Raw genomic sequence first — 15,230 nt, 5'->3', positions numbered from 1 at the left:
AAATAATTTGCCGTTTCGCGGAAGTACCTACGCTTTTAACGTAGATAGATGTTAACTTGTTTAATACTTCTGCCCTGAAAATTGTTTTATTACTGATATTTAAAACCGTAAACTTGATAATAAAAATGAACGCCACTGTTGTAAACGAGAAGGAAAGCAAATATGAATATACACCCCTTCGTTCCATCGTGTCTATCTGAGCATGAACGCGTGTTGCTTGAATCTTTAGAATTAGTTACTGTTCCGATGATATGTTTATAGCCCGAAACAACTGTCCAACTCAAATATCGTAGAATTAACAAAACAAAAACTTTATTATAAAACCACGAAAGAGTACCATTGTTACTTAACTTAATAATAGCAGAATTCTTTTATTTTACATCAGTCGTAGTTAATTATTGTTTATATACCTACATATGTTAAAATATTAGCAATTAAATAAGTTTCATAATAAAACTAATAATTTTGAATTAAATAACGGCATGGATTTTTAATTTAATAAAAGCAGGAGAATTCTTTAATTTCTTTTCAGTCATAGTCCTCGTAGGTACATCGCTCATAATCATGCCTGAAAATTGTGAGACGAAAATGTGCCGCGAATAGCGGTAGGAATATAAAGCACTGTATAAAACTGAAAATTTGTCCTAGAGATAATAATATATTAAACCAGTGGTCAACAAAAATAACATACTAATTACACTAAAGTGCCACTGGAATCAAACTAGTAATATTATATTCAGAAGGAAATATTTGACTATAATATAAAACGCATAACTAACTACCATTTTTATTTTAAGTAGGTAGGTACTGAAAATTATCATTAATACCTTGTCCAGATGGCGCGTGTCTTACCGCGCTTTACGCGCGAGTACCAAAAATGTACTGCACCCATATAACGCGATTCATTTGGCAGTGAACAAGCTAGGTGGCATAAAACACAAAAGTGCGCGAAGAAAGACCAACAACTCGGTCGTGATGCACGGTTCCATTGAGGTTTTTATATGTCGCGATAACTGGCAAGATGTATTCTTGCCATTGTAAACCTAGGTTCTAAACGACATAATTTATTTTGAAATGGCCATAAAACTGACGTTTCGAACTCGGAGCGGTCGTAATTCATTTTGGATTAGCCATAAAAACGCCGCGTTGTAGAGAGTCCGGCGATCGCTTGGGCGTGTTCCGCGACAGACGTCACACCGCGAGTGCATGTGGACGGCTCAATGAGGTCACATGTACCTGGAATGCGCTCGCGCCATCTGGACAAGGCCTAATCATTATTCTCCCTAATAGAGACGTCGGTGTTATCTCAAAATCTTATGCGTGCCTTATGTTACTGACCACTGTATTAATAGCATAGGTACATAAGTGAAATGGGAAATAGTTTTCAACAGTAGGTGGGACGAAATTTTTCACTCGTCACCAATCTGAGACCGACAGTCGAGATGTGAGCACGTAAATTTGTTTTATGATGGCGTCGGAGGAATATATTCTTAAATCGTGTAAAGATGACTAAAAAACGTTACATATGTACTTGAAAAAGAAAACATGTCAATGAATATACTATTATTATTACTAATATAACAATAACATAACATTAAATGGACGCATGTTGAATTTTTATAACAAATTATATTTCGTTCAGATCGCGTCATTTGCACAATCCGCGCATCGCCTAGTCACGATCTTTTCAGACCATGCCTCAGCTGAAGTATAGCCTTAAACAATCGTAAGAAATACCTATATAGATAGCATGACAAAAAGCGAACATAGCGAACATAAGCGTACATATTAAAATGTATAATGCATGTATTGAAAAAGGAATAATTTTGAAAACAGTGCTATAGGTACCTAATGATTATCTCAATTGGACATGGATATGCAGAAAGTAGCCAGTCCACAAAAAATAAAACAAAATGCGATATGATATGATATAGGTAGATCAGATGCGAGAAGGTTTTCTCTACGTTCTGCTGAAAATAGCCAAGCCGCAAACAAATTATTCTTGAAATAAAATACTATTTACAATTTTACATAGGTACATTTTTAATGCTATGCTAAAGTGCCATTATCTCAGCTCGACATTATTGTGGACTGGCTACATTCTGCATAACTACGTTCAATTTTAAATCGACGAGGTATACAATGGTGTTCAACATGACAGCATATTATTATATACATATCCGACAAAGTTTACAAATTGTCCAGACTTCTCTAAGTCTGAAAGATACGATACCAAAATTCTCAATCTTATACTGTATTACGTCCTACTGGGCCCTTGTTAATAAAATTAAGTATTTATCCCCGACTTGCACATTACCGCACCGATTCGAAAAGTGCAATAATAGACTATGTACACAACAACTAATAAAATTAAACCAGATACTGATATTTACATTTCCAGCCGCTTCAGTGTAGCAATACAGATAGTAATAATTTTGATATTTAGATGCAAACATTCCGCGGTTGAAAACAGCGCTTGATTATTCCAACGCATTTGTATACAGTTTACCGAGCGATCAACTGATTAATTCAACGCGAATGTGTAAAGTTTACCGAGCAATCACGCAGAAATGATTAAAATTAAATACAAAATCATGTAGTTGTAGCCAGCCTGTCAGTAGTTTCTCATCGTGGCATATACTTGAACGGATTTAAACGACAATACAATGAAACAATAATATAGGTACATAATATACACATTATATTATATAACTACTTAAATACATAATTTGAAAACACTTCTGAGAATTATATAACCACTATAAAAATCATTTTGAAAAAAATACCACACCCAGCAGAATTTGAATCGGGATTCGCGCCTATGTATACTGGTCACTAAGCTATACGTGTCCTATCTAATTGCAACGAAGTTAACTGGTGTTTTTACAATATTCTTTGAAATGTTTTATATATATACCTATACAATGTTTTTAAAATGCGTACAATTTACCGCTCGGTGAAATGATTGACGAAGAATGTATCATTCGGTCTCACTGCTATTCTGCCATATGTTGTTAGAATAAATGTTCACGACTATAATAGATACGTACAATTAAGCCATTGTGGCCCTAAACTAGCATGCCCATGTTATCATAATAGTGCCAGGCGACATTATTAGTAGGTAACTATTTTAAATAAGTATATAATAATATATACATATATTTAGATAATATTGTAACTCACCTATTGAACTAATGAGAGGTTCCTTCCACACATTTGACTTCACACCACACAATCACTCGAAAATAACCTGAAAAAAATGGAAAGAGAACATTAAAATCACATGTAATATACCAATGTTAGTAGATACTCAGTACAAATTTATAAGACGGTTTTGTGTAGAACGGCTCAAAAATAATAGTTTACTAAAAGATTAAAAACAATAAAATTTAATTAAAATAACTGATAATACTGACTATTTATAACCGTCAATGGGTAGCCAGACTGCACATATACATATAAAGCAAATTCTATCGGATAACAAATATTATGTTGGTGTTATTGACCGTCTTAAATATTAAATTCACTTCTAACAATAGACAGTAATGTCAATAATTATGAGAGGTTTAGGTAGGTTTTGCTATAAACGCCATATTTCATTAGGGGTCACTATCGCTGTATCATTTTTACATGCGAAATTATTATGTGGTTTGAACTCGGGTTATTTCGCCTATTGTATGGCCTTAGTATGTCCACGCGAACCATCTCGATAGTCATGCGTCCCATTGTCAAAATGTTACATCCTCTCATTACTGTCTTATTGTATTGCAGTGCGTTGAGTGACATAATAATAATTCTGCATTGGAATTGGGTATATTGAACCTCATTCACATTAAAGACCGATGAACAGTCATGGTTATAAATAAGTAGGTACTTATGTACAAAAGCTGTAGTCATTATTAAATTAAAAGAACGAAAAAAAACGATTTTTTTCTATACGGAATGAATCGCGTTAGTTTGCTCGATCGGAAAAGCAATTTTGTTGGTTTTTCCGAGTTCCGCTGGGGCTGGAGTCTCATCGAATGTTTATACACGTGGCAGTGTTGTCAATAATTAATTGTCAATGACAAAAATATGACAGATAGGGTAAGAAAATAAGGTAGTTGGCAAAAAAAATGCCAGATTTTCAAAGTAAGTGATATTATGGACATTGTTTTCACGAGACCAAATAAATATATTGAAGAATAATTTGTTGTTTCGTAACTAACAAAAAAATAATCCATATCACTAAAAATTAACGCATGTATGAAATATGGCCATCACTTAAGGCTATACTTCAGCTGGGGCACGGTCTAAAACGATCGTGACTACGCGCCGCTAAGATTGTGCAAATGGCGCGTGCAGAACAAAACATAATTGGTCATAAAAAGTCAATATGCGTCCATTTAATGTTATGTTTATTGTTCTATTACTAATAATAATAATAATATATTCATTGACATGTTTTCTTTTTCAAGTAAATGGGTAACGTTTTTTAGTCATCTTTACACGATTTAATAATTAATTCCCCCGTCGCCATCACAAAATAAATTGACGTGTTCACAGCTCGACTTTCGCTCTCCGATTGCCAGCCAGTCAGAAATTTCGTCGCACCTATAGTTGAAAATTATTTGCCGTTTCACTGAAGTACCGTCTTAAATATCGTATGTTACATTTATTTTATTGTTAAATTAGAATTTTAAAGCTGTACGCAGTGTCGAAATACGCTAGTTTTATTAACGCCATGTAGAGTTGCCGCCACCTAACCTTGCCATTTGGAATAGATTTTTTTGAATTAAAACGTGAGTAAACCGATCAAGTACTTGGAATTTACTAATACAATTATACGGCGTACGCGAGTTAACCAAACAAGTGCCTGGCTTTTACTAATACAATTATACGGTTGCGTATACACACAAATCCTTGTCACTGTGTACAATGGCAAGGTTATCTGGAGGATACTCTACCAGATGCGTATTTTGAAAGCTAGGTGCATATTCAAATGTGCTAAATCTGGCAAGAAAAACACTAAGTTAGCAACCCTGACGCAAGGTTTATTAATGCATATTACAGACCAAGAACATGTTCACACGAAGAAACAAAGACATTTTAAATGTTCGCATAAAATTTTAACAGTTTTTATAAAAGTATTATAAAATGTACATTTTGTTCATCCACAGATATTATACCCATGTTTGGACTAGGCATAATGATGTATATAGTGTTGAGTATGTCACGCCGTGATGTATTGAGTTCAGTGGATAACTGTGTCCCGCATCCAAAGCTCTGTAATCTGTACTCAGTCGTAATAATAAAAGGTTAGAGTGATCGCCGTTATTAGTTAACTTTGCGGTCGCATAACCCTCGCCGGAGAGTTACGCTATCCGTTCATTTACTGCGGTTCACAAACTGGGAGGTTACTCTCTATTGACACTAATTTAATTTTGGAAATTTTCTGATATAAATGACATATTATGTACATAGTTCACAATATTAACGAAACACGTGTATTGGGCTAGCCAGGACAGCAGACGATAATAGTGTGAAGCTTTATACAAATGATTCTGAATTTGAAATTACTTGTAACTAATTTACTCACTAGCCTTGATCTTCGGATTCACTTTTATAATATTTAGACTCAGTCTTCTAGAAAACGATTGTGTTTTTCGTCATACAAGGGTGTACACTGAGTAGGCTTACCATACGTCCCGGTTTCACACATTAGTCCCGGCCGGTTTGGCATTTTGTCTCGGCTGTTCTGCGTCTGAATGATTGTTAATAATAAATTGTCATGATTAACCGTATTAGCGTATATATGATGAGACGGCGGAGAGGGATGCGAAAAAACTTCATTCCAGCGAGAAGTACGAATGGTACAATAAATAATAATAAAATAATTTAAATTTCTGCTGCAGCAGACCTGAATTCCTCTTTTATACATAATTTTAATAATAAAACAATTTTTGGTGGTTAAATTTGTTTCTTTGCCATATATCTCATTCCTGTCCCGGTTTAGAGTATCATAATTATAGTAAGCCTAACACTGAGTGACCTAAGAAATCCCAGTGTATTTTTTTTATAAAATAACGCCCATCTGTCCTAAATTCACCCTAACGCAGGTACATATTGATCATATATTATAGTTTAACACAATTATTGTCCTCTCAATAGGCATGTTCATCGTTAACGACTTTGCGTTTTTCTTGCCAGTTGGCATTTTATAATAGACATCTAGCATGCAAAATACACATCTGACGTATGGCGTTAAATCTATCATTTTTCTACAAACTTAATTTTTTTCATAAAATAGCTAGAATAAATAGTACACAAATTTCCTTGAGAATCAACATGTCTTTTATGATATTTATTAATTAACTATTTTTTTTATTTAACGAATAATTCGAAAGATTAAGAATGTAACATTCTAATAATTGAACACACATAATTTTGAAAAGATTTTTTCTATTGGTTATAATATCTTTTCTCAGAAGTGTTTTAAAAATTATGTAAGTATGTTCTTTTACAATAGTTTACGAAATGTGACCAAAGCGAAGACCAACTTTCGTAACTGATTAGTGTTAATTTTAAGCCTATTTAATTATAAGAAAACCAAGCGTTTTTTTAACCAACAAGCTTATTTTCTAATACTTACCCTATCTGGCATATTGTCGTCAATAAGTTAATTGCGTACTTTGCGAGAACAAACGACCGTTGCTAACTATTTCTACCATATATTATGTATCATGGTCATAGATGAAGATCAACATTAGCAATAAAGAGTGAACGAGTTATCGTTAATTTTACACCACGAATAAGTATGTAGGAAAATAATGATTATAAAGTTTGAGAAGCATCATATTAGTCTATTCTATCTAGTCTGTGTATTGCAACATAGAACGGTAATCGGCTAAATCAAACACACCTTTGCTATTGCAGAATCATCATTGCGTTGAGCTATTCCGGCAATGTGCGTAACGCGCGCTTTACTTCGTATAATATATTATTGCTACAGACAGCAGTGTCATCTATAGATAAATTACTGCTACCTATTCTGAGTCAACCGTATTGCATTGCAAACATGAAAGCGGATATCGGATTCACTTGTTTCGTTCCACTTGACCGCCCGTTTACAAAGGCAAATTGACATGATAATGAGTAATCGACTAATGATTAATCATGGGCGATTGATAAACGAAATTATATTTATTTGTAATTATCTGCTATTAACACCCATCAACAATGTAAAGGAGCAAAGAACTCCTTCTTGATAAATACTTAAAAATAACTAAAGCTGGAGACTATAAAGCCCCGAATGTGAAATGGCATCGAAGAATAATTAATAATTATTGCTATATTATTTATTTATTTATTTATTTATAAAAAAGAGTATTACGGCATTGCAGCTTTTGGCCAATGCGCCATAATACATAATACATACAAATATATAAAAATATCTTAATTACAAATAACAACTAATATGACAAGAAAGTGGAAAAGACAGCATGTGTAAATATTAAAGAAATATGATAATATATACAATTATAAATTTATCCTATTTAAAACGTCTACAAACATTATATAATTAATAAAAAACAAATCAACCTTTATGGTGCCATCAAATAAGCTAATTGCACGATACACAGCATCATGAAACATAACATCTGTCCTGCGACGAGGTATCTTGAAGACCGTGGAGCTGCGAGTGATATTGGTGGGAACATGAAAATTAATATTTGCCAGTATATGCGGATTGTAAATGAACCCACGAAGAAGTAAAAAGAAATGCTTTAAAAGAACAATCACTCTTCGGGTAGACAGGGATTGCATTGTCACAATATAACATTATGAGCTGTTATCTATTTGCAAATGGGATTTATAATAAACAAAAAGTTCATGTCATGACTGAGGCCATTTGACAGCCTTCTCAACTGTTTCGCTCCATCTGGAAGAAACACTTCCACGCCACCTCCAACCTTCGAACCGACTAAATATCGTGAGTTTTTCAGGTTTGTTTTTTGACCAAAAAACTGAAGAGTTCGGCGAAGGCAAACCGAGGAGAGTCTATCTCAATCTAAAGTTCTTTGATTACGGAGTCGTTGGTACGCTTGGCCATCCACGAGATTGTCCGCCACCAGCACCACACTTCAAAACCGACTAGAACCTGCCATTCTCTTACATCCAAGTCTCAGAGATATATATTATACAAATTAGGAAGACAGGAGATCTTACTTGACGCATTTTAGTGGTTTTATTAATATTTTTGCTTTTCCTTTTGATATCAGTTTCGCATTCACCTTTTTTCAGATATGATCGACCCTAGATAAACATAATCACTGACCATCTCTACAACAGCAGACTGGGTTGAGGGTAGTATCTACTATTACTGTACTTACCGTCAATTTCGCCTTGGATAAGTTTATATTCCAGCCCATCGGCAAACACAAACATACTTACCTACATCACAAAATACGACATTTTAATCCGAAAGACACTCCATTGAATCAATATAGCCAAATACATTAACTGAAAGTTTATATTTATATTTTAACGGTCAACAAATGTTTAACCTTTGTTTGTACATACATACTCATTGTTAATGGGGGGATTGGTTCATTGGTCATCGCAACAGTGTCAATATAACAATATTGCCTAGTTATATAAGGAAGCTACTAAAAAATTAAAATGTTGTCTTAATCCTTTCTATGCCGCAATTAGTTAATTGATAGTAATTAACATAAGAATTGGTGTAATTAGGGCGTCTAAAGACGCTTTGGGCGCTTAACCGGTTAATGATGCCATTTGATGTAAATCCGGTAAATAAATAATACATTTAAACGAGATTAAGTAACTGTAAAGCGTAAAACCCACTTAACGGAGCGAGTGGGGCTCTCGCGCAAAATTTCACAAGTGGCGTGTAAATCATCGAAAATACAACGTAATCAAATACGCCAGCGCACACTGGATTTGACGACGCTTTGTGCCCGCCTGCCCCATGAGTCACCGTTGGTGGCTTTTCAGCCGGACGAATTAACGAAAATACAACGTAGTCCATTCATTGAACACGGCGAGCAAAATCACGCTCTGGAAGCGTCGTCGATAGAAGCCGTCGTCGTCGGCGAGAAGCCATTATTTAATAACAGAGAACTCATTGTTTAGTTATTGCGTAATTACAAGCCCCGAGAAATAATATAATATTTTTATTGCTTTGTTATGAGAGACGCTGATAATATTAATTATTTTGTGCTTCTTGGGCCCCTTATTACATAGGTGAAGGGTAATGCGCGGGTGGGAGGGGGCCTACTCAGTAGTGAGCGCACCGAACGCTTTTTTGGTGGGCTTTATGCCTAAGATGCAAGCAGATTGCAATAATCAATGAAGACTTTTTCCCATTATAAAAAATTCAGGGTGTGGTTTGTGGGTTTCCATAGTTTCAAAATTAAATAATATCGTACATGTTTATATTACTAACTACTTAATTATATTTATGAAATTAAAAAGCAAACAACATCCCATTATAAGTATAATAATTAATAATACTATAACGAATAGGATTATAAAACTTGGTTGTTAAAGAGGAAGTTTCAACATGATAATAGATAAAAACGCGTACCTATTCTAAGTTAGTTATTTTATCATTTACGTGTTTCATCTTCAAGTGAAACCAATTGAGGTTAAAATGATGCCGAAATTTCGTAGAAATATACGAGTAAAAAATTATATTTCACAAAGTATTCACTACAATTAAAACGCGGAAATGTACTCGGTTTAAACCTTAAACTGCTTAAACGTACAAAATCAAGGTAGTAAAAAACAAAAGAATGGCTTGGATGAATACAATATTGTTATTACGTTATTAGTGTTATTAGTGTTATTACATTGTCTAATGAAGGGTAAAAAAATGACGATAAAAAAAACTAAAAACATTACACAGCCAAGCGTGGAGAACAATGATTGTTGACTAATCAAATTCTAAAGTTTGCCGATACTAATTAACCTCACAAGAAGTTAGAATCCATTTTTGGGAACGGGTGTTGCTTCAAGGTTCTCGACACTTGCCGACAGACAGTATGTAGGTATCTATATTGTTTATGCAAATCACACGTACTTATAAGATGATGTATCAAAATGAATCATGTCACACACTAATTTATAACCGTACGGATAATAAATAAACAAACCGTGTTGTGCGGTCTGAAGGACATCGGAACTAAAATCACTTTCACTGGAAATACGCCACTCAGAATAAGTTTTACATAATGATGCGATTACGGCAACATAATTTTAGATCTGCTTTAATATAATTCTTAATATGCAATCATACCATACATAATTATAAATGATCTATCTAACGATTAGATAACTGATAGCACGATTTTGTTAACACGCTTTAGTATTGTTCTACGTAATTTCCTGTCCACCATCTTCCACCGCCTCACATCTACTGCTGGGTGTAGGCATTTACAGATTTACGCCACTGTTATCTGTCGTGACTATCTCGTCAATCTTATTAAATTTAGGCCAAGAGAATTGACCGAATTACACCAGTGGCTTTTTTGCTTATCCTTTCATTAAAGTAATCCTAGGCCCTTTATAGTCAGACCGCGACACAAAATTTCGCATTAATATCATAATTATTCTGGCCATCACACATGCATCGAATGCAACTGTTCTCTCATGTCAGGCTCACCAGGAACCAATAGCGAGGGCTGTGCAACTGGTCAATGCACTCCCTAGAGGTGTAGACATTTTTAGTGATGCGCTATGTATTTTGTTTTTAAAACTCAATTTTATTGTTTGTTTTTTCTCTACTGATTTGATTTACCTGTACTTTTTATTCTAAATCTCATGTTGTGAACATCTTGAATTAATAATTTGCTATGAACTCAATGTGAATTTTTTTTAATAAATAAATAAATTCGTAATAATGTGAACGAAATAAATGAAAATTTCAAAAACACTAGCGCATTGGATTCATAGTAGGTAGCAATAACTAGCACTACGGTTGGAATTCGCAATTTCACAACCCGGCCTAACTATCATTATAAAGTAAACATTCGCCTGAAGCGCCTGAAAGTAAACATTCATCGTAAAAAACGCTGGATTTTTTCTCGTTCGAGGTGTCTCTTTTATTAGCTATCTGTGCATTTTTTACGGATAATATAATGATTCCGTGACCATACACTCCATACAGCATGCAAATCTATGCTTCCAATTTTTCAGCTACATCAAAAAACTATAGGAAATAAAAACGGGGTTCAGTTTCATTGAATATGACAGAATATGTTCTGCTGAGCGGACGAAACCGGCCTTGCGCTATAATTACGTATGTTGAATAATTACTACATATTCCAATTTTATTTTAATTGGCACAAAGCACCAATATTTGACAAGTTTACATTATTTCATTCCATAACAGAGCAATTACAAAAATTAGTTTTGTTTATTATCATTACTAAATTACGTCGATAACGTCCTTCTTTAATTTGGTTTTTTAATCTATAAATTCTATTTAAAATTAAAATTAAAATTAGACTGTTTGTACGTGTCATATAAAAAAAATGTTTTGTATTAATTTTATAAGGCCTACACATGATATAAATATGATTAAAAAACAAATTATGTATATTCAATAAAAAAAAAAATGCTAAATTCTCAAATGTTTGTACTCGTTGAATAATAAAAATAGTTTATGAAACTATTAGCAAGTGAAAGTATTTCATAACTAAAATTTGGATGGATCCCGACTTCGCTTAGTAAATAAGGTAATTGATACCTTTATTTAAAACACAAAAGCCGATTAATGAACGCAACTTGCCAAGCGTTTCAAGATGTAAAAAAATACTAGTTAATTTCGTCATAATTAGCTCGAATCTAGTGGACAAGGGTTCGAGTCCCGTCAGGCGTCGTATTTTTTTCAGATATTTTTTCTAGTAGGTATCTGAAGTGCTTTTAAATAATATTATTATGTATGTTCCATTTTCTTATGTTTAGGCTGTATCTCTACCTACGGTATAAAAGAAAAATTACTTCAATATCTTGGATTCTAGCAAAATTGAAATAAATGTAATTCTATTATGGCATAACTCTCGAGACAAAGACAGAATAAGGAAAAGAATTATTTGTCAAGGCTGACTGAATGAACATCCTTGAAAAGGTCGACATTAAATCAAACCAGAGAGGCAAAATAATAATGATGTCAACTACCACTTTAACACTGGTATTCTGGAATAAACGCATTATTCTGAGAATATAAATAACACTACAGAACTCCAGATTTTCCTCGTTGCCTTAGTCATTGCCAGCCATTAAAAGTTCATGCGATATCTTATAAAACGGAAAGAAATGTTCGTAATATCCTCGCTTAACATATAAGTAAAACATTATACTGGCCACGTGAAAGTTAATTATTTTAAAATGTGTTCAATTACAATGCGAAAAAAATCATTAGTCACCAATAAAACATATTAATTTTATGAAAATTATGACAAATTCTCTTGTATTTTATTACAACTAGAAAATCGTCTTCTACCCCCACTAAATACATATATAATAAATATAACAACGCATATTGTGTTATAAACGATTCATTGAATGAAATCGTTTGCTTCTAATGTAGGTACCTACTATATTGATTTTATCAGGTTCGTATACCCCCGAATCGAACACCTCTTCACACATTTTGTTTTTGTGACGAAATTCAGTCTCACATTATTTTCATTCACGCCATTTTACGCAACTATAATTAATTCCATAAAATATGGCACATGTTTAAACAAAGAGAAGTATTGGTTAATAGAATTTAAAATGTGTTTTTTTCATGATATTGAATCGAACACCTCTCCTCGCTAATCATTCTGCCCTGATACTTTATGTTCGTGACGCATTTTTGTCAGTGCTCGAAATGGAAAATTTCACGAACAGGAACGCTCTATAATTTTCCGAAAAAAAATATGCTTAATTTTTTTCGTTACATACGTACGTACTTTGGATGTATAAATGCAACAATAAACTTTGAACTTCTTACGTGGATGTATATTGAGCAAGTGGGCAAGGATTGTCAGCGCCACAGGAAAAAGAACCTCATCTCAACAAAGTATACCGTCAAAAATTGTATTATTCTTTATTCTTACTTTATCTACCACCCATATCAGCAGGCATGATACTTCTACCACCACTCGTCACTGCTTATAACTTATATTACTGTCTCATTTGGGATAGTTCAGTTTGTTAATTAATTAGACTTAAAAAAAACAACATATCCACATACCTACCATAAAGATTCAAATTAAAAATTAATTTAAATATAGCAAATTTTACAGATTATAGATTCAAGACGAGCACAGAATATTTAAAAAAAATCAAAGAAATAGTATTAAAATAGTGTTTAAAAAATAAAGAAATAGATGCAGCAACTATTAGAAAAAATAGTAAGTACCTATACAGAGACGAGCAAATACAAAATTTATACAGTACATATCTGTACACCGATAGAGCTAACTACGCCATTTAATTATTTAAGAAGTTATAAAACTAAGAATTTATAAACCGTTCACATAAACTCGTTCTCACGCAGGTGGAATATACCAATATCCGAAGCGATTTGGTTGAACACAGTTATTTCCTGCCCAATCATTATTAGCAATTGCAGATTAGTTCTGCAGTACAGTATGTAAGCATACTTAAGATAAATCAATCGGATAAAGCCATGGATGGTATCCACACAGCTTCAAACAAAGGATCCTCAAAGATTTCTTTTGAACCTTCTCCACCATAAGGGCTATTAGGCCATACCTACTTCTAAGAAAAGTTTCAAGCCATCATCACCAAACAACGTAATTATAGCATTTTAAATTACCAATGGTGTATCATTAATTATCGGCTTTTGAGCTTTGAGAATCGATGTCTCCGCCGAATTTTAGGGGCACATTGGTACGACCGCGTTACAAACACCCGAGTTCGTGAGCAGACACAACTGCTTTCGGTGATTGAAGTTATCACGAAGAGACGATTTACGTGGTTGGGACACATATTTCGGATGCCGCCAAAGAGTGCGGCACTTCGTACCCTTGTGGCACAGCCTCAAGGGTTCCGTCATCGTGGCCGCCCCTCCCTCACCCTGCAGCGGTGCTACAATAGCGACCTATGTGCTGCAGGTCTGACATGGCGGGAGGCGCAGGAGTTGGTGATGGACCGAGGGAAGTGGCGCCAACTTGTGCTTGCCCTATGCCCCAATGTTGGGACGTGACAGGGTGGAATAAGAAGAAGAAGTATCATTAATTATATAAGATAAAACATGACGGAAGGTGCAACTCGAGTTGCTAAACACGATTCCTATTGAATAATATAAAATTGTCATTAATCAGTAGGTACCCACCTATATTCAACATTATAAGGACTAATATTGTAGTGTATGTAGGATGTACCTATATCATGGGCCCCAAATCGTGAAGCAGGCCCCCAGGCTAGGATCTTTGGTGGGGCCCCCTTCCTGTCGCAATAAGCAGTATGTACGCGGTAACAATAATCTGTATATTTAGTGTTTTATTGTATATTTTAATACATCCATAGGAATTATGGAGATGTCGAGTATTGATATACAATTAAAAATGGTATCGTATAACCACATAACTTTAAATAATATTATTTTTTTTATTGACTTTTTTTTACTATTAAAGCAAATTTGTGATGTGTGTTTATCTCACTTATCTGGTCGATTCGCCTCGCCGGGCCCCTCCTGAGCCCGGGCCTCCAGGCTAGAGCCCTCTCAGTCCCCCCTTTGTGGGGGCCATGACCTATATGTTACAATGATGATGCTTTGGTTACCATTATTGTAATATACCTACACTTACCACCTCAGATTAAAGAACTTACCACCGTATTTATTTAATCTATGACTACCACCTAAAATTATTAGATGTCCGCACTGAAGACGTACCTACCTAATTTGTGAGTGTATTTTAAACTAAACGACTCAATCTATGATGTTTGTCCTTACTCATTATTATTGCCACGGTGATGAATGATGATTGATGATAATACAGAACAATAATTTATTATTATGAGAGTAATAATTTTTTAGGATATTCCTATTTTTTTAAAACAAATTTACAAACAAAAAATAACTAAAAGTTCTCTACATGGTAGGTATGTATTATTTCTATTATTTTTAAAGTAGCAAGTTACAACGTATGTAATTATAACACAATAGAAACGTCCCTTAAAAATAAACTAATTACGGTAGGCTATTCAAT

General features: G+C 34.0%; 1 protein-coding gene across 6 annotated transcripts in view; it reads right to left on the bottom strand.

Moving 5' to 3' along the window:
* The window catches only part of mrj (DnaJ heat shock protein family (Hsp40) member B6 mrj), a 246,181-nt gene that overhangs the window by 184,948 nt on the left and 46,003 nt on the right, over nucleotides 1-15,230 (bottom strand). For all 6 annotated transcript variants that reach the window (XM_085957787.1, XM_085957792.1, XM_085957789.1 and 3 more), the window contains exon 2: nucleotides 3,184-3,250. The gene's annotated coding sequence lies outside the window, so the exon portion shown is untranslated. The remainder of the gene's footprint in view (nucleotides 1-3,183; nucleotides 3,251-15,230) is intronic.

Source organism: Rhyacophila brunnea, unplaced genomic scaffold (genome assembly GCF_057557595.1).
Source record: "Rhyacophila brunnea isolate RB1 unplaced genomic scaffold, BYU_Rbru_1.0 scaffold_7, whole genome shotgun sequence".
Classification (NCBI taxonomy): Eukaryota; Metazoa; Arthropoda; class Insecta; order Trichoptera; family Rhyacophilidae; genus Rhyacophila; species Rhyacophila brunnea.
Note: the sequence above shows the minus strand (reverse complement) of the source record. Positions and strands in the feature narration are given on the sequence as shown.